Below are 26,779 nucleotides of genomic sequence, written 5' to 3'. Positions count from 1 at the left end.
TACTTACACTTGTGAACAGAGGACTTAGTTTTCCGCGTCTTTATTGTTTCTTATTCCGCTTCAATCGCCTACGCAGCTCCAGTTGCATTACGGCAGCTGCTGAATGTAACTAATAAAGTAACTTGTAATCTAACTTAGTTACTTTTAAAATCAAGTAATCAATAAAGTAACTAAGTTACTTTTAAAATCAAGTAATCAATAAACTAACTAAGTTACTTTTAAAATCAAGTAATCAATAAAGTAACTACGTTACTTTTTAAAGGTAACTACGCCATCACTGGTCATATCCAACTGCCCTGATTGCGTTACGCTTCACCTCTACCGATACAACTCTCCACTGCTGACTGAGAAGCTTCGCAACTGACACACCCCCTCCGACATGTGTGCAGTACCGACTGCCTCTTTTCACCTGCACGAGGCGAGTTCATATGTGGATCAGCCTTGTGTCTGAAGAGCCACACCCTGATCAGCATTATTCCTCAACTCTGCGCCGGCGCCATAAATCAGCCAGCAGAGGTCATAATTGCACCAGTTATGAAGAACCCTGGTCCGGCTTGTCCCACCCTCTGAACAACAGCCAATTGTTGTTCATGTAGCCGCCCAGCCCAGCCGGATGTCAGAGCTGAGATTCGATACGATGTATTCGAAATCCCAGCTCTGGTGCGCTAGTGTGTTTTACCGCTGCGCCACCTGAGCGGCCCAATAGATCATTTTAAAAGATTAATCTGTAACATTTGTAATAGAGCGATACAACAATAGGCATAAAGGAAATTCTTTTGGTTTATCTTAGCAATGCTACATTAGCCTGAACTGTACAATCAGTAGTGCACAGTTCCTAATAAAAAAAAAGGACACATTTACACACCCCTGTAAATCCTACATGTACATCCAGCCTGAATTATTTTTAAAGTGCTAAGTGCAGCACTTGAAAGATGTGGTAGAATAAATTCTGGTGAAATAGAAGAAGCTCTAGTGTGAGACATTAAGTACAGTCATCATTCCATAAAAATCTCAACACTTTAGACACAGATATCGTAACTCAGGCTGGATCACTGAAAAACAGATCATACCAGCTAGTTAATGTGAACCCCTTACTGTGCAAATAGATTCAAAACAGTCACAGAAAACAAAAACAAAAAGAAAACTACTCACGTCCGAGTGCCGTAGAAGATAGAACTAATAAAGAAAACCAAATAGGGCTTCCACCAACGACTATTTTTCTATCCATTAAGCTATAGACTATTTTATCGATTCGTCGATTAATCTAACGATTCATTTTCCTTTAAAAAATGTAATTCAGAATCTCATTTAGCTTCTTTTATTTTAACAACAAACTGTATGGCATAATAATATGGCATAAAACTAAATGTAAACAGGGTTTATGTCCATACGATCAAATTCTCAATTGCTCCATATTAAACAAAGTGCAGCATGTGTTTATGACATTCCGTACACAATGCAAAGTGCTTCAACTTATAGCAGAAATAAAATAGTTAGATGTTGGCAGGTCTCATTAAGTCCAACATACAGTAACAACAGAATGAGCCCAGATTCTAACCTACACATTCACTCAAAATGCACTTCAAATTTTAAGCGATGTAAACAAAGTGGTAAGCGTTAAGGCTCATTCATATGAGAAGCTTTTTGCACTTTGATTGCAGCAAGGTGCGCGGTGCGTGTGAATGCGCCCTAACTGAACTCGCTAAGAAATACGGTATTCCAAGATCTCCACGATTAAGAAGCTTAATGAAACGATATAGAAGTAAACATGCGCCCTAACTGAACTCGCTAAGAAATACGGTATTCTAGGATCTCCGCGATTAAGAAGTTTAATGAAACAATACAGATGTGCAACATCTCGCTAGTGCTGCTGTGGAACATCAAAGCTTTGCTCAGTGTACAAACCACATTTTTGTTTTGTGCCAGTTTTAAGTATTCCCAGACTTTTGATGATTTGGGTCTTGGAAAACTTTTAGCTTATTTTTGAAAGCTCTCTACAATCGGCCTCTGACTCAGCTGCAGACGACATTTTTAAGACTGCGCTTAACGCCGGCAACCAGTAACTGGAGCCACTAGTGACTGGACCAACTAGTGACTGGACCAAATACTACTTAGGTCAAGTAGTGCTGCGGGAAATCATATAAATGGTTATATGAATGGAAACTTTGTAGAAATGAAAAAGGATCATTTATAAGTATAGCTTTAAAAACGATGCATCGACTTAAAATATTGACATTGATGCTCATCGACTAGGTCGACCAATCGCGGCAGCCCTAAAACCAAATAATTATAAATCTTTAAGAGCTTTACTGGAGAACATTAACACCAAGACACTGTGAGATTGGAATTCACTGAGATAAACTCGAATAAACTGCTGAAGCTCCATCTCAACCACTAGCTGATAAACACTCAACTCAGTGACACAAAGCGAACTTGTCGACAAGACAACCTCTTGTAGATTCCCTCGTTGTGAAACAGTAATTTATAAAGTCCTTTCCAAAGCACTCACACAGGCCCTCTGTTCCAAATCATCCCCATCTGCAAGTCAGCATCCTTTTATAGACACGCCGAAGACCCTTTCTCCCATTTATGGGCTCCGGTGAGAAGCCTGAAAGAGAGAAAGTGCTGTGCTCTCAAGGTGTTCCAACAAAGAAGGCAGCTACTACTTTTAACTCTCCAAGAAACAATGGCATCCTACAAAGTCCTAATTATGCCAGTTCATGCCCACAGAATGGCAATGAACATTAAGGTCTGTGAGTATACATGGAAAAAAGCATAAGCACATGTACTGATGTTTATGCCCTTGCCAACAGTGCAGTGTCATCAACATCTGCATAGCATGGCTGGTTTGTCTCAGCACTCTCTTTTTTTAAAGCAAGGTCTTTGGCTGTACATAATGTACTCCCTGAGCAATAACAAAAGGACTACGGTGTATTTCCTATTTTAGATACATTTTTAAGGAGGATAAAAAGATGCCTTTAACTCACATTTATTGTTGCTAACAATGGTAGATAGAGAACCCAGAGTGGTAAACATTGATGCCTCCACTAAAGCTTGGCCTGCACCAAAAGTACATGAATTTATGAGGGTTCTTCAAAAAGTTTCAGCACTTTTAAAAACTCTATTTATTAAGAATTTCAAAAAACAAATGACATCACTTATCTACATTGTCACCATCCTTTGCGATGCATTTTCGCCAGCCTTGTACCATTTTAATGCCATCAGCAAAAAATGTTTTTGGTTGAGCGTGTAGCCAATGATGCACCACTGCTTTCACATCATAACATGAAAATCTTCTTCCCCTTAAAGCTTCTTTGAGCATCCACAAAGGTGGAAATCAGATGGCGCTACATTCAGACTATAAGCTCTCTCAGACATGACCAATTACTCCCCTAGCTGCCCTACCATTTCCAACCAAAATATAAGGACATGGCCTCTCGGGTGTCGCAGTGGTAAAATATGCCTGCGCACCAGAGCTGGTATTTCGAATACATCGTTTCGAATCTCAGCTCTCCCATCTGGCTGGGCTAAGCGGCTACATGAACAACGATTGGCTGTTGTTCAGGGATGGGAAAGCCTCATAACTGGTGCAATAACTAGTGCAGTTATGACCTCTGCTGGCTGACTGATGGGGAACAATGCTGATCAGGGTGTGGTTCTTCATGCACAGAGCTCATTCGCATATGAACTTGTGCCTTGTGCAGGTGAAAAGAGGCAGTCGGTACTGCTCACGTGTCGGAGGGGGCGTGTGTCAGTTGCGAAGCTCCTCAGTCAGCAGTGGAGGGTTGTATCGGTAGAGGTAAAGCGTAACACAAGCAGGATAGGGGAGAAAATTGGGGGGGGGGGGGGGGGGTGGGGGGGGGGGGTCTGAGAAAAAGAGGAAAAAAAAATTTCATGAAAATTAGGGAAGTCCCGATCCGATCTCATAGATCGGAATCGTGCCGATCAAGGCATTTTTTAACTGATCGGTATCGGCTTTACTAAGGCCGGTCCTAAGCCTGATCCTTTGTTTTACGTCAGCATGTCCGCTGTGTGGAAATACTTTAAATTGGAAAGTGAAACAAGTCCAACAGCGAAGTGTAATGTCTGCAAATCGAGCGTTTCACGAAGCGGTAGTAGCAGAGCTGCGTTCATTACTGTAGAATTTTACTATTTATATGGTGTGTGAGTCCAGGATCACTCCGGTTTACAAAACAAAGTAGTGATGCACTTGCTTAATAAAGAAATAAATACACGGTATATTCACAAATTGTCGGGAGCATAACACTTTATTAATTTCTTCTGTTACGGTACCGAACAGAGTCATCGCGTTAGCCAAGCACGCTATTCCATGCACTATGGAAGCCCCAAAGGGTCAAAACACACTCACTTCGCGTAGAAACGTCCATCAAACCATTGTCACAACACAACCACAGAAAAGTTTGTTTCAGTTACAACACGCATACAAGTACGGTGGCTTATAAGAAACAACCAGATATCATTTAACCAAACGATCTACAATTACTACCAATTTGATACGGCACCTAAAAAATAAACACTCAGTCGAATACAGTGAGTTTATTATTATATGATGAAAAGAGCAACCGGCTGTCCGCTAACACGGCAGAGATGCTGGTTTTCCTCAAAAAGAACATTGGATTAATTTGAATAACTGATATGTACTTGAAGTGTGCACTGTGTGAACAGTATTATCTAGTTCTTATCTAGACAATATCTAGAAAATACAAGTATCGGTTTGAGACTCGGTATCGGATCGGGATCAAAAAAACGTCATCGGGACATCCCTAATGAAAATATGAAGATCCCTCTTAGTCTAAATGTTATAGATGTAACCAATTATTGTACATGAATGTTGTTTGATCTGAAGTTATTACTATAGTCCTAAGTTAAGAGAAATTAATTTTATGATTATGTATGGTGTTAGCAACCATGTTCATATAACAACAAACATCCAAATTTTGGTGTGTCTGTAGAAATGTATGCGCATTCAGCATTTGTCAGGTCAGATACAAATGTTTGATGAGAAGGCCTGGTTTTCAATAGATGACTCCTAGAGTATTTAACAGGGTCAAGCATATGGCTCTGTACAGGCCACTGGAATTTCTTAACACACTTACACGATTGTCAGCAACGGGTGTGGCTGAATCAACTTAACTCAATAATTAAAAGAGATGTCCACAAACTTTTGGCGTGAGAGTACTCTATGGGCTGACTTGGGTAACCCAATCCATTGTTTGAAGCCAAACGCTGGGCCATAACCGGCAGTCTTCAGTTAAGGTCCATTTGTTTGGAACTCCAAAAGCAAAGAAAGCAGGCTAGACGTCAACCCAGGAAACCGCACACACATGCTTACACATACTCTCTCTATTAGAGAATGGAAACATGTGCGTGGCTGGTCTGATTTTGTCTTAACTCCCATGACGTCACAGCCATTTGTGTGCTCGTGCAATACAGATGTGTGGGATAATTAAGTGTTGAGAAGTCATCAGTGCTAATAATCCAGTCATGGCTTTTGCTCCAAGTCATGCCTGGGTGTCTGTACAACAGACGGACTTCTGATGACAGGCAACAGTGATGGCAGCGGTGTGGACTGAACAGCAGGCTTACTGGAGTGAATAATGCTGCACACAGATGTTAGTAAAAAAAAAAACTAAAAGCAGTCATTCTGTGATGCAATCAGGAATAGTAAATTGCCACTGTAAGCAGCAACAAAGACTGTAAGTGTTGCCACAGTGGTATGGCAGGATCCAGCTTCAATTTAAATAGAAACTACTGTACAGTCATGGATGAGAAAAACAGGAATTATCTGGTGTGTTTAACCTGTGGTGGAAAAGATGACGTAATTACAATACAGAATCTACATTTACGGCATTCAGCAGACGCTTTTATCTAAAGCGGCTTACACAGTCTAAGCAATTGAGGGTTAAGGGCCTTGCTCAAGGGCCCAACAGTGGCAACCTGGCAGTGGTGGGGTTTGAACCAGCGACCTTCTGCTTACTAGTCTAGTACCTTAACCGCTAGGCTACAACTGGCCCTGAATCTAGAGGTATTGGCATTTGGTTTTACACTTCATTTCTTTTATAGCGCTTTCTCACCAAAAGAACTCTGGTTCTTGAACCGGTTCTGTTTGGGTTTCTTCGAACCTTGGTGTTTTTAGAGAACCGACCCGCGTTTCCACCAGTTTTTGGGAACCGCGAACCTTGGCGCAAATAGCAATCATTACTAAAGCGTTCCACGACACGAGCATTTGTGTGAACTAACAATCAAACCCACTCTAAAATACAATACATACCCTTTTTCCACCGACCGGGATCCGGCTCCGTTCCGGTTCACGAACTTGATTTTGAACCGGTTCCACGTGTTTCCACCAAAAAAAAGAGGTTCCAGACAGCGAACTAGCATTCTAATCTGGCACCACAGAATACTTGGTTTTTCAGCGCAAACCTTGACGTCATCTGTGGGCGTGTCACAGTGTAGAGGTTTAGACGCTTACACATGAGACATTATAACATTATATAGAATTTAAACCACTCTCATCGTTTAAAGTTCACCTGATTACATTTTGATCCAGTTTGCCGCTGACATTCGCTGATATTTTCAAAGAGATGAACTGTGTGATATGACGTGGTAAAAGTGACCCGGACAGTATGAAAAACACTTAACGTGAAAAATAAAGCGTAACGTGGCTTGTTGTACTAAAATAATGACCGATGAATTTGGGCAGTACAGAGCACTTATAACCAGTAATAACAGAGAGAAATTCATGTGTTGTACTTTTAGTACATTCAGCCACGTTAAGCTTTATTTAGTTGAAGCTTTTTGCGGATTCAGAACCCCGAGTTGCATAAACACCACATGTAAAGTTAATACGGCTAAACACAGATACATGTGGAGCTTTTAGACTGGATTTGATGGTTATTTCACACAAATGGATGTTCGTGTTGTGGAACTTTAGTGATGTTTTATTGCTTAAGCCGAGTGCTGAGCAAATCGGTTATCTGCGCCGAGGGTCGTGGTGAGAGCGAAGAGCAAAACGCTTCTCACGTCAGTGAACTAAAGAAAACATCAACTGCAACAAACACGTCTACGTCTTATCAACAGCAGCTGATCGACGCTTTTTGTATAAAAACTAACATCTGTAACAACAGCACAAATGCTCGCATGACACTCCACTATCATGTTACTACTCTTTACTTTCGTTGTGTAACACCCACTGTTAAGGACGCAGGCTTGGTTCCCAAAAACTGGTGGAAACGAGGGTCGGTTCTCTACAAAACACCAAGGTTCGAAGAAACCTGAACAGAACCGGTTCAAGAACCAGGGTTCTTTTGGTGGAAAAACGCCAACATATATCTGTGTTTAGTTGTATTTATTTCACGTGTGTTGTTTATGCAGCTCGGGGTTCTGAGGATCAGAGTCGAATAAGCATGACGTAAAAAAAAGCGTAATGTGGCAGATTGTACCAAAAGTACGACACAGGAACACTAAACTTATCTCTGTTATTACTGGTTATAAGTGCTCTGTACTGCCCAAATTGATCCGTCGTTGTTTTAGTACAACAAGCCACGTTGAGCTTTACTTTTCACGTTAAGCGTTTTTCGTACTGTCTGGGTCACTTTTACCACGTCATATCACACAGATCATCTCTTTTGAGGCGCTTTGAAAATATCAGCGAATATCAGTGGCAAACTGGCTCAAAATGTAATCAGGTAAACTTTAAAAGATAGAAGTGCAGCGTCAAGCTCCATACGAGACAACAGCACAGTGGTTTAGCAGCTTCTCGTGTGAAAGCACCCGAACCTCTACACTTTGACACGCCCACAGATGACGTCACGGTTCTCGCTGAAAAACCAAGTATTCTGTGGTGCCAGATGAGAACGTTAGTTTGCTGTCTGGAACCTCTTTTTTGGTGGAAACATGCAGAACAGGTTCAAAATCAAGTTCGCGAACCGGAACCGTTCCGCGTCGGTGGAAAAGGGGTATTAGTGAAGACTTCTAGGTGCAACAATATTTATGTTCCAAAAATAATAATAAAAAAAACTTATTTGACAGCAGCACAGAAAGAAAAAAATATAAACGTTTGACTGAAAACCCCGTTCAGAACTCACAATAAGAATTTGAACACTCATGTAATGCCACATTCACACTACACGACTTTCCAAGTCGTCAGGTCGCTGTACAGTACACACTACACAACTAGATCTCTTGTAATCGGGAGTCTTTCAAGTCGGTGTGTATTTCACACTACATGACTGATCGGCGATAGGGGGTTTCACACTTCACCATCTATCACCAACTGGAATCTCAGGCGAGCTTCTCTGGTCTGCCAAATTATGTTTTGTCATGAAAACAAACGCGAGAAGTGACGGAAGGTTTAACGGTACCACGTCCAAAAATGCACGTCAACAAGTAGCGAGCGATCAAAGTTTGTGAGCTGATGTGGAGGATAAAATCAAAAAGAAAAAATAAATGAATCTGAGTGTTTGATTGTTCTATAGTGAGTTGGAGGTTAATAAATATTTTTTCAATGCAACGTTGGTGTTATGTTTTGTAGAGAAGGATCAGGTCAGAAATACTGTAAAACTTGTGTGTGTGCTGATGTATTCTGATATAAACTACAGTATATTATGCCCCTGTCCCACCTTTTTACACTCCTCCCCTGCGTTTCCCCTCACCCTGTATCTTGCGTTCTCATTGGCTGTTCGACATAACACTCATTGCCAGTCGGGCAACTCAGATTCAGATATCTGACATGCTAGAAATCTCGCTTCGGTCGCCGAGCAAACGCCGAGTTGCTCCCGAGCTGGCAAATCTAGCGCCGACCAGTCGGCGAGCGAAAATCAGGGCAAAAATCGCGTAGTGTGAACTGGGCATAAGTAAACAATGAAATGGCTTTCAAGCTTCTTCAAACAGCTGACAAACTGATAACTATTACTAGAGGTGGCACAGCTGGTAAAGTAAGTGCTGCATGGCAACACAGATCCTGGGAAACTGAGTCCGATCCATTGACCTCAGCACATGGGTTTCCTTTGAGAAATCTGGTTTCCTCCCACCTTCAAAAATCCAGTAGGTGGACCGGCTACTATAAATTGCTCCAAGGTGGAAGTGAGTAAACGTGTGTGCAATTTGCACTGTGATGGAATGGTGCACTGTCCAGAAATTATTCAGGCCTTGTACCCAGTTTTTCCATGTCGCACAGAGCCCACCACAATCGTGACCAGGACAAAGTGGCTAGTGAATGAAAACATAATCCAGAGCAAACACATTTCCCATTACATTTACATTAACAAGAACACGTAAGTGCTTCTTAATTACTTAACATTCATCTTTACTGCTTTTCTCAGTGTAACAGATCATCAACATCTACAGCTATAATCCTGTACCAATTTGTCCTGGATCAGTCCCCATTGTAGTTCACCTACTTTAAAGCACAATTATTATCTTTGGGCTTGCTGTTTATAGCGTGCTCAGCTATAACACTCATTTCCCTCAAGAAACTTTTATTGTCTACTTGACAGTAGCAGCTATTAAAGTGCCAAGTAGGCAAATCTCCTGTGAGTGCTACAAGTTGGGACCAGCAGGGCATTCATGTTTAGGTGGTGTATATAATGCAGTAAATATTACTAGCTTGCAGGCTTGAGCGTGTCTCTCTGCTGATAAAATATCCAAGCCTCCTGGTGCAAGAATCACTGTTACTCATAAGAGTTAGGAAAGAAGGAGACACACATGAACAAATGTCCAGAGAGAAGTGTTACTCAGCAGCTCCAGGACCTGTGTGATGAGTCAAGGCATAGATGTGAGCCATGCCTGGCAGAGAAAGAGCTCAGATAAAGAAGAGAATGCACCGTGAGAGCTGGTGATACCTTTCAGGATATTCAGTGTTATTTATGAGTTTTATTGTCTTGAAACATGAAATAGCAGTTACACGGTACAATGCAATCCTTACTTTGCTTGTATGTATGTATAGTGGAACCTCGATTTAACGGACCTCCATTTAACGGAATTCGGATTTAACAGAAAAAATTTGGAAAACCAAATGTCCGGTCCGATTGTTTAAAATTTCTACGAGAAGCGTACCAAGAGTAGTTCAGTAATTGTCCACTAGCCAGCGCACGTCTCTCTGTTTACATGAGTGATAGGCTTTATTTTGTCAGGAGGCTCGCTTTGTTTTCGCCTTTTTCCACTGTATTTTTGCTTCATTTTTCTAGTTCAAGTTCTAGTGCTTAGTTATGCACCAGCACTGCTCCAGTAGCCGCCAGCAGTGCTTCAGACTCAAAATAATAAATACTAAATAGATACTCAAAATAATAGATAGAGTCCCCACTATACGATCAAACATCTTTACCAGACAAGGTAATTGAAATTTCTCCCCAGTGGTACAGTACATCAGGTTTAATATTTATTTACATGTTTTACATTACACCCCCTGAAAAAAACCTCGCTAATTCGAAAAATCGCATTTTACGGACCAGTGCTCCACCCTTTAAGTCTGTTAAATCGAGGTTCCACTATATAACACAAAAATATACTGATGTGTATGTTCAACATAACACAAGGTTAAGTAAGGTAACGTACAGTTGGACTGAGATGCAGAGTTAGGTTGATGTACAAAAATGAACAAAAATAACTGTTGTAATAATAAATAAATGTTGTGCAAAGCATCAGTCATAATATGAGTATCATTACTGTACAAAATGAAAAGAATAAATAACTCAGGTGGCGCAGCGGTAAAAACACACGCTGGGACCAGAGCTGGGATCTCGAATACATCGTATCGAATCTCAGCTCTGCCTTGCCGGCTGAGGCTGAGCGGCCACATGAACAACGATTGGCCTGTTGTTCATATGGGCTGGACTAAGCCGGATGGGGTCTCTCTCTCATGACTGGTGAATTACGACCTCTGCTGGCTGATTGATGGCGCCTGAAAAAAGATGAGAAAAGAGTGCTCTTAGGGTGTGTCCCGCCGTACACGCAGCTAGGCTGCACTGCACTCGTCAAAGTGTAGGTGATAAGATGCATACGGCATGCTGCCCACATGTCGAAGGGGGCGTGGGTTAGCTTCGTTCTCCTCAATCAGAGCAGGGATCGGCATTGGTGGAGAGAAAGCATGATGCAATGGGGCAATTAGATGTGCTAAAAAGCACAATTATTATTATGTTTATTATTATGAGTATTATTGTAGAAGACACAAACCTCATTTTTTAACTTTATAGGCATTTTTTGAGACACTTCAAAGTCCTGTGTAAAGCATTCTCAAAAGGGTGGCTGTTATACACAAATAGATCACACAGAGGTCACACTAATTTAATACCACTTGTTTTTGAAATGGGATGTCCAACAAGCTCATGGTCAGGAGTCCAAATAGTTCTGGCCAGATACCGTCACGTCACTGTTTTACATGAATGTATTTAACACTAATGTATAATACTAACCTACAAAGAGTGGGTTGATGACTGCTAATGTGTGTGTGTGTGTTTATTCATGCTTACAAATCGATCTGAATCATCTAGAACAAAGGTTTGACTGTACAGATGTAAATACAGCAGTGTATTTATCAATCTGTTTGAGCACTTTGGTTTTCTCTTTTTTGCAATTTAACACTGCGTGCGTGTGTGTGTGTGTGTGTGTGTGTGTGTGTGTGTGTGTGTGAGAGACAGAGTGAGTGATGTTCTGGCACCAAATTATGAATAAAGTGCATTATTACTATTATTAGGTGCCGTCAAGTTGAGTCCAACTCCTGGCAACCATATGGATAGTGTTTTTCCAGAACATCCTGTCATCTGTTTGACTCCTTGGGCTTCCTAATGGCTTGTTCATTGTTCCTCTGATTGCATCCTATCCTCTTGTTTCTGGTCGTCTTCTTCCTCTTTTACCTTCAACTCAGCCAAGCATAAGTCTTTTAAAATGAGTTGGTTCTTTTCATAAGGTGTCCGGAATATTAGAGTGCTTCAGTACGAGAGGCTAGGCTTGATTTGGTCAAGGATCTGTTTGTCTGTCCTCTTTGAAGTGCATACAGGGGTGGTGATTGCAGTACTGCTTTGATTACTTTTGATTAAAGGCACACCAGGTAAAATGAATGCAGGATGTGAGAATGGACACAAAGTGTGACAGGAAAGACCAAATAAGGTACTAAATAAACACCACATGAAACCATGTTTACTACTTTTGTAATAGACTCACCAAATTTCCACCAAATTCTTCATATCAGCCATAACATTAAAACCACCTCCTTTTTCTACACTCACTGTCCATTTTATCAGCTCCACTTACCATATAGAAGCACTTTGTAGTTCTACAATTACTGACTGTAGTCCATCTGTTTCTTTGCATACCTTTTTAGCCTGCTTTCACCCTGTTCTTTAATGGTCAGGACCCCCACAGGACCACCACAGAGCAGATATTACTTAGGTGGTGGATCATTTTCAGCCCTGCAGTGACAATGTGGTGGTGTGTTAGTGTGTTAGTTGTGTTAGTGTTGTGCTGGTATGAGCGAATAAGACACAGCAGCGCTGCTGGAGTTTTTAAATACCTCTCACTGTCCACTCTATTAGACACTCCTACCTAGTAGGTCCACCTTGTAGATGTAAAGTCAGAGACGATAGCCCATCTATTGCTGCTGTTTGAGTTGGTCATTTTCTAGACCTTCATCAGTGGTCACAGGATGCTGCCCACGGGGCGCTGTTGGCTGGATATTTTTGGTTGGTGGACTATTCTCAGTCCAGCATTGACAGTGAGGTGTTTAAAAACTCCATCAGCATTGCTGTGTCTGATCCACTCACTCATACCAGCACAACACACACTAACACACCACCACCATGTCATTGTCACTGCAGTGCTGAGAATGACCCACCACCCAAATAATACCTGCTCTGTAGTGATCCTGGGAGAGTCCTGACCATTGAAGAACAGCATGAAAGGGGGCTAACAAAGCATGCAGAGAAATAGATGGACTACAGTTAGTAATTGTAGAACTACAAAGTGCTTCTATATGGTAAGTGGAGCTGATAAAATGGACAATGTGTGTAGAAACAAGGAGGTGGTTTTAATGCTATGGCTGATCGGTGTATATATACTGTACTGTATATATATTACTGGCAGTGGCAGTATAAGAAATAAGGGAAGTGGTCCACCACATCCCGCCAGTGACCATGTGGACATCACTGCTGGCAAGAGGAAGAGAGAGAGAGAGAGAGAGAGGATAAACAAACAGGAGACCAATGACTGAGACTCCCATGAGGCCCTGATGCAGAGGATCTAGTTTCATCCATTCATTCCTTCCAGCCAGGGAGGAAGCCACCAGCTGCTCAGAGCTCTACTGTAGCACCTGGAGTCAGCACGCCGGAAACCTGAGGTCACTTCCTAGCATTCAGAATTCACACCAGGCCCTGAACCGCCAGACACATGCCCCCCCACCGCTCATTTAGCCGAGTCAGTCAGGATACAGACGAGGAAATGAAGCGGTGGACTACTAAAGATGAAAACGGTCCGTTTTAAGTCGAGGTAAGTAGCACACAGCTTGCGGACTGATTCTCTGCTGAAACCTATTAGGTCAGATGAGCTGACCACATTAGAACTGTAACTCAGACTCACTTTAGCAAATACACAGGACGTGAATAAAAATGTATTGGCTTATAGAAGTAAAGAGATCATGAAAGGGTATAACTGGTGTTAGAAGATGACAGAAGTTAACAGCTCAGTCTGTGGGCTGTTAGGGCTGTGCGATATGACTAAAAAACGTATATCTCAATATGCTTTTGAGAAGTGCCGATATACGATACGATATAATGTAGACTTAAATTACAATTGCAGACCACTGGTCGTATTTTTTAGCTTATATTGTTTATAAGTTATCTTAAAAACACAAAACACTGTAGTTCTGATACATCGACAGAATTACAGTGTTTATATTTTGTATTATTACAGGCTGTATTTTTATTCATATTGTCAATATTTATATCAAATAAACCAGCAGAATCTCACAATCACATTTATACTGTCCGTTTTACTTCAAACAAATGAGCATTAAAAAAATGAAAGTGCACGTTAAACAACAGCACCCAGACCAACCACACAGCAGCATAAAATCATAACCTCTGCGTACCTGAGCTTCTCTTCTTTAAATTGCAAATTTATATCCGTGTGTTGTTCCATTAGGGATATAATCACCTTGTTTTTCTTCTTTAAGGCCACCTTACATGTTTCCAGAATATTTCCAGAATATATAAATCCATTTCCAACTGTGTTTATCCTTCTATAATGACACGTTCACACTACACGACTTTCCAAGTCGTCAGGTCGCTGTACAGTTTACACTACACGACTGGATCTCTTGTAATCGGGAGTCTTTCAAGTCGCAAGACTGATCGGCGATAGGGGGTTTCACACTACATGATCTATCACCAACTGGAATTGGCTTCTCTGTTCTCCCAAAGAACGTTCTGCCACAAAAACGTTCTGCCACAAAAACAAACGCGAGTAGTGACGAAATGTTTAACGATACCACGTCCAAAAATGCACGTCAACAAGTAGCGAGCGATTAAAGTTTGTGCGCTGATGTGCAGCGTAAAATCAAGGAGAAAAAATAAATGAATCTGAGTGGATTTGGCAATGCGACCAGCATGGATTGTTCTATAGTGAGTTGGAGGTTAATAAATATTTTAGCAATGCAATGTTGGTGTTATGTTTTGTAGAGAACGAGAAGGTCAGAAATACTGTAAAACTTGTGTGTGTGCCAATGTATTCTGATATAAACTATATTATGCCCCTGTCCCATCTTTTTACACTCCTCCCCTGCGTTTCCCCTCACACCGTATCTTACGTTCTCACTGGCTGTTAGACACAGCACTCATTGCCAGTCGGGCAACTCAGATTAGGATATCTCTCCTAGAGATTAGAAATCTCTCTTCGGTGAGCCGCTCGGATCGAGTTGTCGGGTTGTTCACACATAGCGATTGAGAGCTGAGTTTAGATCGCACCAGCACTAGCGCCGACCAGTCAGGGCAAAAATCGTGAAGTGTGAACTAGGCATAAGGTAAAAAGCTGTAACTGGAAATTCGTTCACTAAACTGTCACTTATGCCATTACAACCAATCAAGACAGATTGAAATTCCACCCAAAATCTGAATTCGGAAGCTCTGATTGGTTTATACATCTGTTTTTCAAGGCTTGAAACACAAATGAATCTCTTTCACAAATGAACTGATTCATTTGTGTGAGCAAAACAAATGAATCTTTACCATAGATAAGAGCAGTTCCCTGATTCGATTCCAATGAATAATTCGTTTGAAGAGTCGTTTCTGACTCTTTACTTAGTGATTCAGTTTGCATGTGTGTGCGTGCACGCGACCACCCGCTCATGTGCTAGAGAAAGCGTTATCACAGCGCTTGTGCTCTGTTTTAAATGTTCTCAAATGATAACCTGTGTATCCTAGACATGTATCGAATATGGCCATTTTTAACATCGTGTAAAAAGTAATATCGAATATATTCGCGATATATCGCCCAGTCCTATGGGCTGTATTTTACAACTGCCTTCTAATCTTTTTCAAGTCTTGTACCATATAAAAATGTGGATTTTACCCTACTGTAAAATTCACAAGGACTGTTTAACCCAGGGGTGCACAACATACGGCCCGCGGGCCAGACACGGCCCGGCAAAACTCTCGATCCGGCCTGCCAAATGAAGTGCTGATGCATTTTTAAATAAATGACGCTGTCACTTTAAATTCACCATGAAATTGCGACTGAAAAGTAAATTATGTAAATACAAGTTACTTCAGCGGTACCATGTGTTTGTCCAAACCAAACACGATCGGCAAAACTTCACAACGAGACACACAAACAGAAGAGTTTAAATAAGATGCGCATGGAACCGAACACAGCTGAACTGAATCAAAACTCCGGGAAGGTGAGCGTGGTCAGGATTGGCTGACCGGGGACATGTGGGAGCATGGGAATTGTAGTCCATATTGTTAGAAGCGGACCGTGCCCCCTCCATCTACCCCCCAGTCACAAGAGGACAAAATCAAAGCTGAGCTGAGTGATTACTTGATGTCCCCTAGTGTAGATACTGATACAGACTCACTTCAGTGGTAAAAACAGTAAACAGCCTCGTGTTCCTTTTAAAAAACCTGTAAAGAACTATTTGTGGTTTTGCACTTTTCTTATGCTGCACATTATTTAAAGTGAGTTGTTTGTGAGCTTTTTATATAAAGATTATAGCTAATTAAGATATCTATTTTGTTTAAATTATTGTTAATTATTATTATATTGTTATTGTTATAAAGTTTAAGTCCCTTGAAAGGATAATTATCGGTGGTGCTGTTACTATTTTTGCACTTCTGCAGTCTTTTAAATTAAAATTTTTCAATTGCATCATACAAAAACAAAACAAAACGCAATCGAGAATCGATAATACATTTGAAAATAATAGATTTTTTTTTTTTTTCAATATCACCCAGCCCTGTATTCAATATCACCCAACTGTATTACAAATTCATGTGGACAGATCTGTAAAAATGAAATTTGTGGCCCTCTGGTTATGTGTTTATGTGAAATCGGCCCTTGGTAAAAAGAAGTTGTGCACCCCTGGTTTAACCATTTGTCTTTTACACTAAAATCATTAGCACTCTGAAACTCAACTCCTTGCCACCTGCTATATCTAGACTCCTAGCTGTTGAGAAGCATTAAAAAATAGAAAAGAGGAAGCCTGCATGACAAATTCCACTCTCATTTTAGAGTCACACCACAGATGGCAGCGTTCCAGGGCTTGAAAAGGGGCTAACCTTAGGAAAACATGCTGTTCTGAAAGAATGTGACCATTTTCAAGGCTCGCCGGAGTCTCGTAGCCTCAACACCGGTCTCGACAGGGGGATAGAAAATGCAAACAAATGCATTTTCAACCTCCCTCAACCCCTGTCAAATACCAGATGCTAAAATTACATGGGGGATGGCGGGATGGAGACTTTAGAAACTTCTTGACTCATTACCCCAGTACGGAGACAGAGGAGGAAAAAGGGTTCATCATCAAAATAACAGTATTTAAACAGCAAAACCTACAGGAACTCCAGACTGTGTGTTTCTGAAGAAAAAAAGCATCCTGATGCAACTCAGATCAGTCAGTTCACAAGAATGTGTACTTATTGGAACTCAGACACTTATGAGCAGTAAATACAGTAAATCTTTTTTTGTGTTGACTTGACAGGGCTTGTTACACTTTTAAATAACATCCTAACTAGTGGCTAGTCACATGGTGCACACATGTCCTCCAGTGACAAAATGGGAAGTTCAGTCTCACCCTTGACTCAACAGGGAAGAGAGCATTACCCAACACAACTATCATCAGTGTACAACACTACCTCTCTAATATAAGCAGAACTAATGCAAATAACGCCTAAATAGAGCCAGTAAAACGTCACACAGACAGCTCAGGAATTAGGCAGCATGTACACCCATCAGCCATAACGTTAAAACCACCTTCTTGTTTCTACACTCACTGTCCATTTTATCAGCTTACCATATAGAAGCACTTTGTAGTTCTACAATTACTTACTGTAGTCCATCTGTTTCTCTGCATGCTTTGTTAGCCCCCTTTCATACTGTTCTTTAATAGTCAGGACCCCCACAGGACCACTAGAGAGCAGGTATTATTTAGGTGGTGGATAATAAATATATTATTTGTATATGGTTCATCACTGAATACAGGTCAAAAAGCATACTTATTTTCACTAATATACTCTTGGAAATCTAACAGCCCAGGCAAAACTTCTCTGATAAACAAAAAGCATCGAGATTTGCATCTAAACTCAAGCATTTAGAACAATCAGAACAATTGTAATGTGATACAAAAACAGCACTCTTTAGTGACAGTGAGTGTGTCAGTGTGTGTTGCTCTGTGATGGATTACCAACCTCTTGTGTGTGTATTCCTGCAATGAGCCCAGTGCTTCCTGGTGGCACCAGACCATGATCAAAAATAGGGATGTAACGATGCACCACAAGACAGTTAAAAATCGGTGCACGTGTGGCACGATTCAAATTGATATTCACTTTAAACAGCAGAGGGCACTGGTGCCATTCACCTCGCCTGGTTGACGGCACTTGCCGGGTTGCCAAAATTTATTTGTGAGGATACTTTCTTTATTTGTACTATTCATTTATTTATATAATGTGGGATTTGTTTTAAAATTTCATTTGTTTTTTTACACAAAAATGGGAAATGTGCAGCTTTGTTTTGCATAGTTTGTACCTACCTCAGAAATAAAAGGACAGTCATTATTTAAATAAATAAAAGATAAGCACAAATACAGTATTTTATTTTTTTAAGAGAAATAATAAAAGAAAACTTTGTCATAATTTGTCTTCAATTTCATTTTGTTTAAAAACATCGGCAAAAAATCGTATCGTGAACCCAGTATCGTGAATCGTATCGCATCGTGGGTAGAGTGTATCGTTACATCCCTAATCAAAAATTAACAAAATTAACAAAATCACCAAGCCTTTGTTTTTAATAACACTTAGATTAAATACAATAATTACTCTAACAACACAATGCTGCCAATAGCCTTAGGCTTAAAACCTTTAAAATACATGGTGTGTATGATGGGTAGGAAAAGAGGGTGCTGTACAGCAACATGTTTCTGAGAACCTGGGTTTGATATTTGCTTTTATTCACTGTTTTTAATGAGTTTTGTATGTTCTTTGTGCATCTGTGTGGATTTCCTTTGGGTATCTCGGTTTCTTTCTACTAGAAACATACAGAAGCATGATTGACTGCTCTAATTTGCACCAAGTGTGAGCAAGTAAGTTAGTCTGGAAGTCTGTTTGTTGCCCTTCAATGGACTGGCATCCTATCCAGGGTGTACTTTTTTTCTGAACCAGAGTTAAAATTACTCTATTGGAAAGTTCTAGTAAGTCCTGAGAATTGCTGTGGTTATTTTTTTCATATTTTAATTGTACTGATATCACACATAACCATGAACCAAGCTGCAGCATTTGCAAAAGGAAAATGTATAAGCAGAGTGTTTCAGTTTCAGAGTTGATAAGCACACTGGAAGTTAATGGTTTACTAACCAAAAACCAGTCTACCCACCATAATCTACAGAATATGACATGAATAAAAGCCTGGCTTAAGGAAAGGAAAGAGAATCAATGGGATGTCAGGACAAAGTACCTAACTCTGTGCTGAGGTAGTAATACACAAAATTGTGCTTACCTTGAAAGAAAAGTAGCTCTTTATTTACAGAAGCACGATGTCACGCCGGTACTGTTGTTGTTATAATGAAATAATGTGTATTTTATGTTTATTGTTTAGTCCTGCTAGGGTGTTTTATTCGTCAGGATGAAGAGTTGTGTAGGTTCCCTCAGTCTGAAGGCGGAGTGTAGCGCTCCACAGCTCCATGCGTTACTATAAACCCAGCATACTGAGGAAGTTCAGGAGTCCCGCCCTCATTAAACTCTGCCTGATACTTTTCTTCTTAGAGAAACTCATTTGATAAAGTTTATAAGGTTAATTTAAATACCATACAATATAACTCATATGTTTATACACTATCTGAATACAAATAGCTGCGTGGTGTACTTAATATAATAATAATATAAGAAAGACCACTATAGTCGGTTGTGTCCAATATACCACACCTAAGCCCTATACAGGAGCACTATGTAGGGTTTTAAGAAACGGCTTCTAGATTTTAAGAAGTGCACTTCATATAAATGTGGGGCGGTTTATACTTCTGCATCAATTTACCTGTTAACTGCTAATCGGTGATTTTTTTTTTTTGTCAGAAAATATTTGGCAAAACGCTTTTCTTCTTAAAGAAACTACTTTGCATTAGCATGCATAAGGCTAATTTAAATACCATAAAATATAACTCATAAGTTTACATACGCTTTAAATCCAAATAGCTGCATAGTAAACTTGATATAATACGAAAGCCCACTTTAGTCGGTTGTGTCCAAAATACCAACCTAAGCCCTATAGAAGAGCACTGTATACAGTTTTAAGAAATGGCTTCTACGTTCTATGTAGTGCACTTCATATAAATGTGGGGCGGTTTATACTTCTGCCTCAATTTACCTGTTAACTGCTAATCGGTGATTTTTTTTTTGTCAGAAAATATTTGGTAAAACTCTTTTCTTCTTGAAGAAACTAATTTGGTAAAGTTTAGCATTTATAAGGTTAATTTAAACACCATACAATATAACTCATATGTTTATATACTATCTGAATACAAATAGCTGCGTGGTGTACTTAATATAATAAGAAAGACCACTATAGTCGGTTGTGTCCAAAATACCAACATAAACCCTATACAGGAGCACTATGTAGGGTTTTAAGAAATGGCTTCTAGATTTTATGTAGTGCACTTCATATAAATGTGGGGCGGGTTATACTTCTGCCTCAATTTACCTGTTAACTGCTAATCGGTGATGTTTGATATTTGGCAACACTCTTTTCTTCTTAAAGAACCTAATTTGGTAACGTTTAGCATTTATAAGGTTTAATTTAAGGACCATAAAACATAACTCAAATGTTTATACGCTCTGAATCCGAATAGCTGCAAGAACTTAATATTATACACTACAGTCGGTTGTGTCCCAAATACCAACCTAAGTCCTATAGAAGAGCACTATTTAGGGTAATTAGAAATAACTTCTATATTCAATGTAGTGCACTTTTGTGCAAAAAGCGTGGCGGTTTATACTTCTGCCTCAATGTACCTGTTAACTGCTAATCGGTGATATTTTTTATGTCAGAAAATGTTTGTTTTTGAGCAGCACCAGACATTGTGAACATTTTTGTAACATTTTACCCATCAGGACATGAAGGCAACCTAAAAGGCACATGTTGACCGTCAATTCAAACAAAAATTATGCTTCTGCTCTACTATTTAGATCTTTAAGATTAAACATGACATTTGCATGTATTGTAGGACGATTTTGGAGAGATCATTGACTGTAATGGCTATATTTGTGTGGATTTTGACTTGAGTTGCTAACTTTTGAAAAGACTATAGGCTTGGATTGGGACCTGTCCCGGAAGACACTACACCCATTTATCTACAAAAACTAATTCCTACTGATTAGAAGTATTGATTTTGCACTTTCACACAGCCATCATTAAGTCTATCCTCAGCTTCTTTATCACCAGCTGATGAAGAAGAAAACTAAATCCAAAAATAAGTAAGTTCAATAGAACGTTCTGTAGGAATAAATACAAGTACAAATAATTGCATTTATATGACAAGCCATGTTAAAGTGAGACATGTACACTGTCTAGGAGGGGGACTGAGACTGTCAGTGGGGTCCCGAGGTGTTGTGTTGGTGCGTGAATCAGAGGAGGACACAGGTTTACGGTTTAGTGGCTTTTACTGAACTCTTTTCAACAGCTTCCATTCCATGCATACACACACTTATCTCCTATTATTCTTCTCTCACTTTATCTTTAGCTCATAATCTCACTGAGCCTTCTAAAGGGGAGGAGCAGTAATACCTGACAGTGCACAGTGTTAGAGTCCATCTCAAATTCATGTAAATCTATAAACACAACACAAGGCTTGTTGATAAGGCCAGTTGCAGTTGGGAAGAAACATCATGGTTTCGGTTAGGACAGACCTCGGCCTTTTGATAGAGGGCAGTTGTCAAAAGAGTGTATGTCTGGGGTCGATGGACGCAGCCATGATCTTTCTTACTTGCCTCTGTGCTCTGGGGACGTTTAGATCCTAAAGAGATGGCAGATTGCAGCCAATCATCTTCTCAGCAAAGCGGATGATGGGCTTCGGTCTGCGCTTTTCCCTTGAAGTGGCAACAAAAAACTTGCAGACCTGGTTTCTTTTTAGAAAATTGTCTTTAAAAAAAAAAGAAATCAAAGGTTTTGGCTTAAATGCACTGCAAACCAACACGCAACCTTCATTCTGACGTACAGCAGTAAAGAAAACAACATATGTTGCGGCTGCCTCACTAAATTCAAAATTGCCTTAAGAAATTTGGCAGAAAAATGCCAGCGGTTTGTTACCTAAAACATAAAATTCTAACATAATTTGAATGATGCAAATGACAGTGCAGCACACACAAAAAAATTATAAATAAATAAATAGAGCAATCAGCATCAGGTTGCTCCAAGGCTGGACACCATAATTAAGACCTTATGTACTTGAATCCTGGACTTCCTCACTAACAGACCAATCTGTCAAGCTCCTTATTGTTCAGACATGCCTGACACGGTTTGACTCCAATTACATTATCACACTGGTTGATGACACCTCTCTTGTGGGCTTTATGAGCAACAATAATGAAACAGCCTAGAGGAATGAAGGGGGAAATCTCACAGCATGATGCACCACCACCTACCACTCAGTGTTAGCCAGACAAAGAGAGTAATTGTCAACTTCAGGAGAGTAAATTAGGACACAGCACTAATTATCGATCTGACTCAACTAAAAAGAAAAGCTGTTTAAAACTGGGATTGTTTTTAGTATGCAGTTTTTACATGGCTGTGTCAAGAAACTGCCATGCCGTCACTGTTTATGATGAGTGTTCCCATAATGGGTTTCCTCCAAATACTCTAGTTTACTCCCACTTCCCAGAACATACAGAGGGTGAACTATCTTTATGTGTATACTATACACTGATCAGCCATAACATTAAAACCACCTCCTTGGTTCTACACTCACTGTCCATTTTATCAGCTCCACTTACCATATAGAAGCACTTTGTAGTTCTATAATTACTGACTGTAGTCCATCTGTTTCTCTACATACTTTTTTAGCCTCCTTTCACCCTGTTCTTCAATGGTCAGGACCCCCACAGGACCAGCACAGAGCAGGTATTATTTAGGTGGTGGATGATTCTCAGCACTGCCGTGACACTGACATGGTGGTGGTGTGTTAGTGTGTGTTGTGCTGGTATGAGTGGATCAGACACAGCAGCACTGCTGGAGTTTTTAAATACCGTGTCCACTCACTGTCCACTCTATTAGACACTCCTACCTAGTTGGTCCACCTTGTAGATTAAAGTCAGAGATGATCGCTCATCTGTTGCTGCTGTTTGAGTTGGTCATCTTCTAGACCTTCATCAGTGGTCACAGGACGCTGCCCACGGGGTGCTGTTGGCTGGATATATTTTTGATTGGTGGACTATTCTCAGTCCAGCAGGGACAGTGAGGTGTTTAAAAACTCCATCAGCATTGCTGTGTCTGATCCACTCATACCGGCACAACACACACTAACACACCACCACCATGTCAGTGTCACTGCAGTGCTGAGAATGATCCACCACCCAAATAATACCTGCTCTGTAGTGGTCCTGACCATTGAACAACAGCATAAAGGGGGCTAACAAAGCATGCAGAGAAACAGATGGACTACAGTCAGTAATTGTAGAACTACAAAGTGCTTCTATATGGTAAGTGGAGCTGATAAAATGGACAGTGAGTGTAGAAACAAGGAGGTGGTTTTAATGTTATGGCTGATTGGTGTATGGGCAAAAGTATTGAGACACCCCTTATAATGTTTGAATTCATCTGTTTCAAAGACAACAACTTCAAACAGGTGTAATAAATAAATTATATAAAGAAAATTATATGCAGCAATTAACTGCAGCAACAGTTTAGGGAAGGGCCGTTCCTGTTTCAGCATGGCTGTGCTCCTGTGCACAAATCAAGGTTTATAAAGACATGAAGAAAAGTTTGGCTTAAGGAAACTGTAGAAAGTTGCCTGCACAGAGCCCTGACCTCCACTGAACAGCTCAGGAATGAAATGGAGTGTGAATAAAGGCTTTCTTGATCAACATCAGTGCCCAGCCGTACAAATGCTCTTTTGACTGAACGGGCACAAATTCACACAAACAACTAAGTCTTGTGAGAAGCCTTCTCAAAAGAGTGGCTGTTGTTTTAGCTAAAAAGGTCACACTTTTAATACCATTTGTTTTTGAAATTGGATGTTTAGCAAACTCATGGTCAGGTGTCCAAATACTTTTGGTCATATAGTGTGTGTGTGTGTGTGATCCCTTGCTATAGATGTGTTTTCTGCTCAGGAAGTCCTCTTGTCTTGTGCTTGTTCTTGTCTTGTCTTCTTCTTTCTGGCCAGGATAAAGTAGTTATGGAAAATGGATGATAAATAGGCTTTCATGTAATCTTTTTTAGGACAGCAAATGGGGCAAAAGGTGCCAGGAAACTGTGAATTGGGTTAAACCTCAGCTTTAGCTTGTTATGCACCAAGTCACATTGACATGCGTTTTCCATGACAGCATTTAATTTGGGTTGTCCTGTTTTTTACCGTCTCTCAAAAACACACAGAACTGGCTTTAAGAGTGCTTCTTGTGTCATAATTGAGTGGGCTGTTGGTTAAACGTGAAGCCCTAAAATAGATTTAAGGTAAAACATGACATCAAAATCCTAATAAATAAATTATAGAGCAACATGGTGGCTTGTTGAATAGAACTGTTGCTTACATCATGAAGGTTCTGAGTTTGATTCCCAGGTGGAGCTGTCTGGGTTCTTTCTGTGTGGAGTTTGCATGTTCTCCCTGTGTCTGAGTGGGTTTCCTCCAGGTGCTGTGGTTTTCTCCTACAGTCCAAAGACATGAAGTCAGGTTAACTAGAGATACTAAAAGTCCCCGTAGGTATGAGTGTGTGTATGTGTGTGTGTTTGCCCTGTGATAGACTGGTGACCTGTGTGAGGTGTTTCCTGCCTTTTGCCCAGTGAATCAGACCCACCACAACCCTGAATAACCCTGAATAAATAACAACTAGCACCCAGTGCTTACAGGTAGTACTGCTCTCACAAAGTGTTATTAAAATAATAATAATAATCAATTAAATATGTAATCATATATTTTTTTTCAATAATGCTAAAATAATGTTTAGCCAGTTTTGTTCCATGTTGCTATTTTCCCCCCATAATCCATCACATAACAGCCAAGAGTGTAAGGGCTAGCACAGGCTTACCCACTTTAAAGGTTATTGATCAGATAGAGGGTAAAGGGTTTAAGCCCCACTTGACTGAGTGTTAACCCCTAACCTGAAGTACCTTAAACTCTATCTATTTTTTGAATATCTATTTTTTTGTTTATGCATTTTCTCCCTTTTTCTCCCAACTTTAAGCGTCCAACTGCCCGATTGCGTCATGCTTCCTCTCCACCAATGCCGATCCCTGCTCTGATTGAGGAGAACGAAGCTAACCCACGCCCCCTCCGACACGTGGGTATGCATTTTGTCACCTACACTTTATATATACAGTATATATATATATATATATTGCCAAAAGTATTCACTCACCCATCCAAATAATTCAATTTAGGTGTTCCAATCACTTCCATGGCCACAGGTGTACAGTGTATCACAAAAGTGAGTACACCCCTCACATTTCTGCAGATATTTAAGTATATCTTTTCATGGGACAACACTGACAAAATGACACTTTGACACAATGAAAAGTAGTCTGTGTGCAGCTTATATAACAGTGTAAATTTATTCTTCCCTCAAAATAACCCAATATACAGCCATTAATGTCTAAACCACCGGCAACAAAAGTGAGTACACCCCTAAGAGACTACACCCCTAAATGTCCAAATTGAGCACTGCTTGTCATTTTCCCTCCAAAATGTCATGTGATTTGTTAGTGTTACTAGGTCTCAGGTGTGCATAGGGAGCAGGTGTGTTCAATTTAGTAGTACAGCTCTCACACTCTCTCATACTGGTCACTGAAAGTTCCAACATGGCACCTCATGGCAAAGAACTCTCTGAGGATCTTAAAAGACGAATTGTTGCGCTACATGAAGATGGCCAAGGCTACAAGAAGATTGCCAACACCCTGAAACTGAGCTGCAGCACAGTGGCCAAGATCATCCAGCGTTTTAAAAGAGCAGGGTCCACTCAGAACAGACCTCGCGTTGGTCGTCCAAAGAAGCTGAGTGCACGTGCTCAGCGTCACATCCAACTGCTGTCTTTGAAAGATAGGCGCAGGAGTGCTGTCAGCATTGCTGCAGAGATTGAAAAGGTGGGGGGTCAGCCTGACAGTGCTCAGACCATACGCCGCACACTACATCAAATTGGTCTGCATGGCTGTCACCCCAGAAGGAAGCCTCTTCTGAAGTCTCTACACAAGAAAGCCTGCAAACAGTTTGCTGAAGACATGTCAACAAAGGACATGGATTACTGGAACCATGTCCTATGGTCTGATGAGACCAAGATTAATTTGTTTGGTTTAGATGGTCTCAAGCATGTGTGGCGGTAATCAGGTGAGGAGTACAAAGATAAGTGTGTCATGCCTACAGTCAAGCATGGTGGTGGGAATGCCATGGTCTGGGGTTGCATGAGTGCAGCAGGTGTTGGGGAGTTACATTTCATTGAGGGACACATGAACTCCAATATGTACTGTGAAATACTGAAGCAGAGCATGATCCCCTCCCTCCGGAAACTGGGTCGCAGGGCAGTGTTCCAGCATGATAATGACCCCAAACACACCTCTAAGACGACCACTGCTTTATTGAAGAGGCTGAGGGTAAAGGTGATGGACTGGCCAAGCATGTCTCCAGACCTAAACCCAATAGAACATCTTTGGGGCATCCTCAAGCGGAAGGTGGAGGAGCGCAAAGTCTCGAATATCCGCCAGCTCCGTGATGTCGTCATGGAGGAGTGGAAAAGCATTTCAGTGGCAACCTGTGAAGCTCTGGTAAACTCCATGCCCAGGAAAGTTAAGGCAGTTCTGGGAAATAATGGTGGCCACACAAAATATTGACACTTCAGGAACTTTCACTAAGGGGTGTACTCACTTTTGTTGC

General features: G+C 40.6%; 1 protein-coding gene across 2 annotated transcripts in view; it reads right to left on the bottom strand.

Moving 5' to 3' along the window:
- fhl3a (four and a half LIM domains 3a) overlaps positions 1-19,365 on the bottom strand; it is an 85,915-nt gene extending 66,550 nt beyond the window's left edge. Inside the window, exon 1 of one of the 2 annotated variants that reach the window (XM_062992141.1) lies at positions 19,213-19,365. The gene's annotated coding sequence lies outside the window, so the exon portion shown is untranslated. Of the gene's footprint in view, positions 1-17,909; positions 17,964-19,212 lie in introns of those variants that run through there. The other variant, XM_062992142.1, reaches the window with a different exon arrangement.
- Positions 19,366-26,779: the final 7,414 nt, after the last annotated feature.

Source organism: Trichomycterus rosablanca, chromosome 3, assembly GCF_030014385.1.
Source record: "Trichomycterus rosablanca isolate fTriRos1 chromosome 3, fTriRos1.hap1, whole genome shotgun sequence".
NCBI lineage: Eukaryota > Metazoa > Chordata > Actinopteri > Siluriformes > Trichomycteridae > Trichomycterus > Trichomycterus rosablanca.
This window is presented reverse-complemented; position numbering and strand designations above follow the sequence as displayed.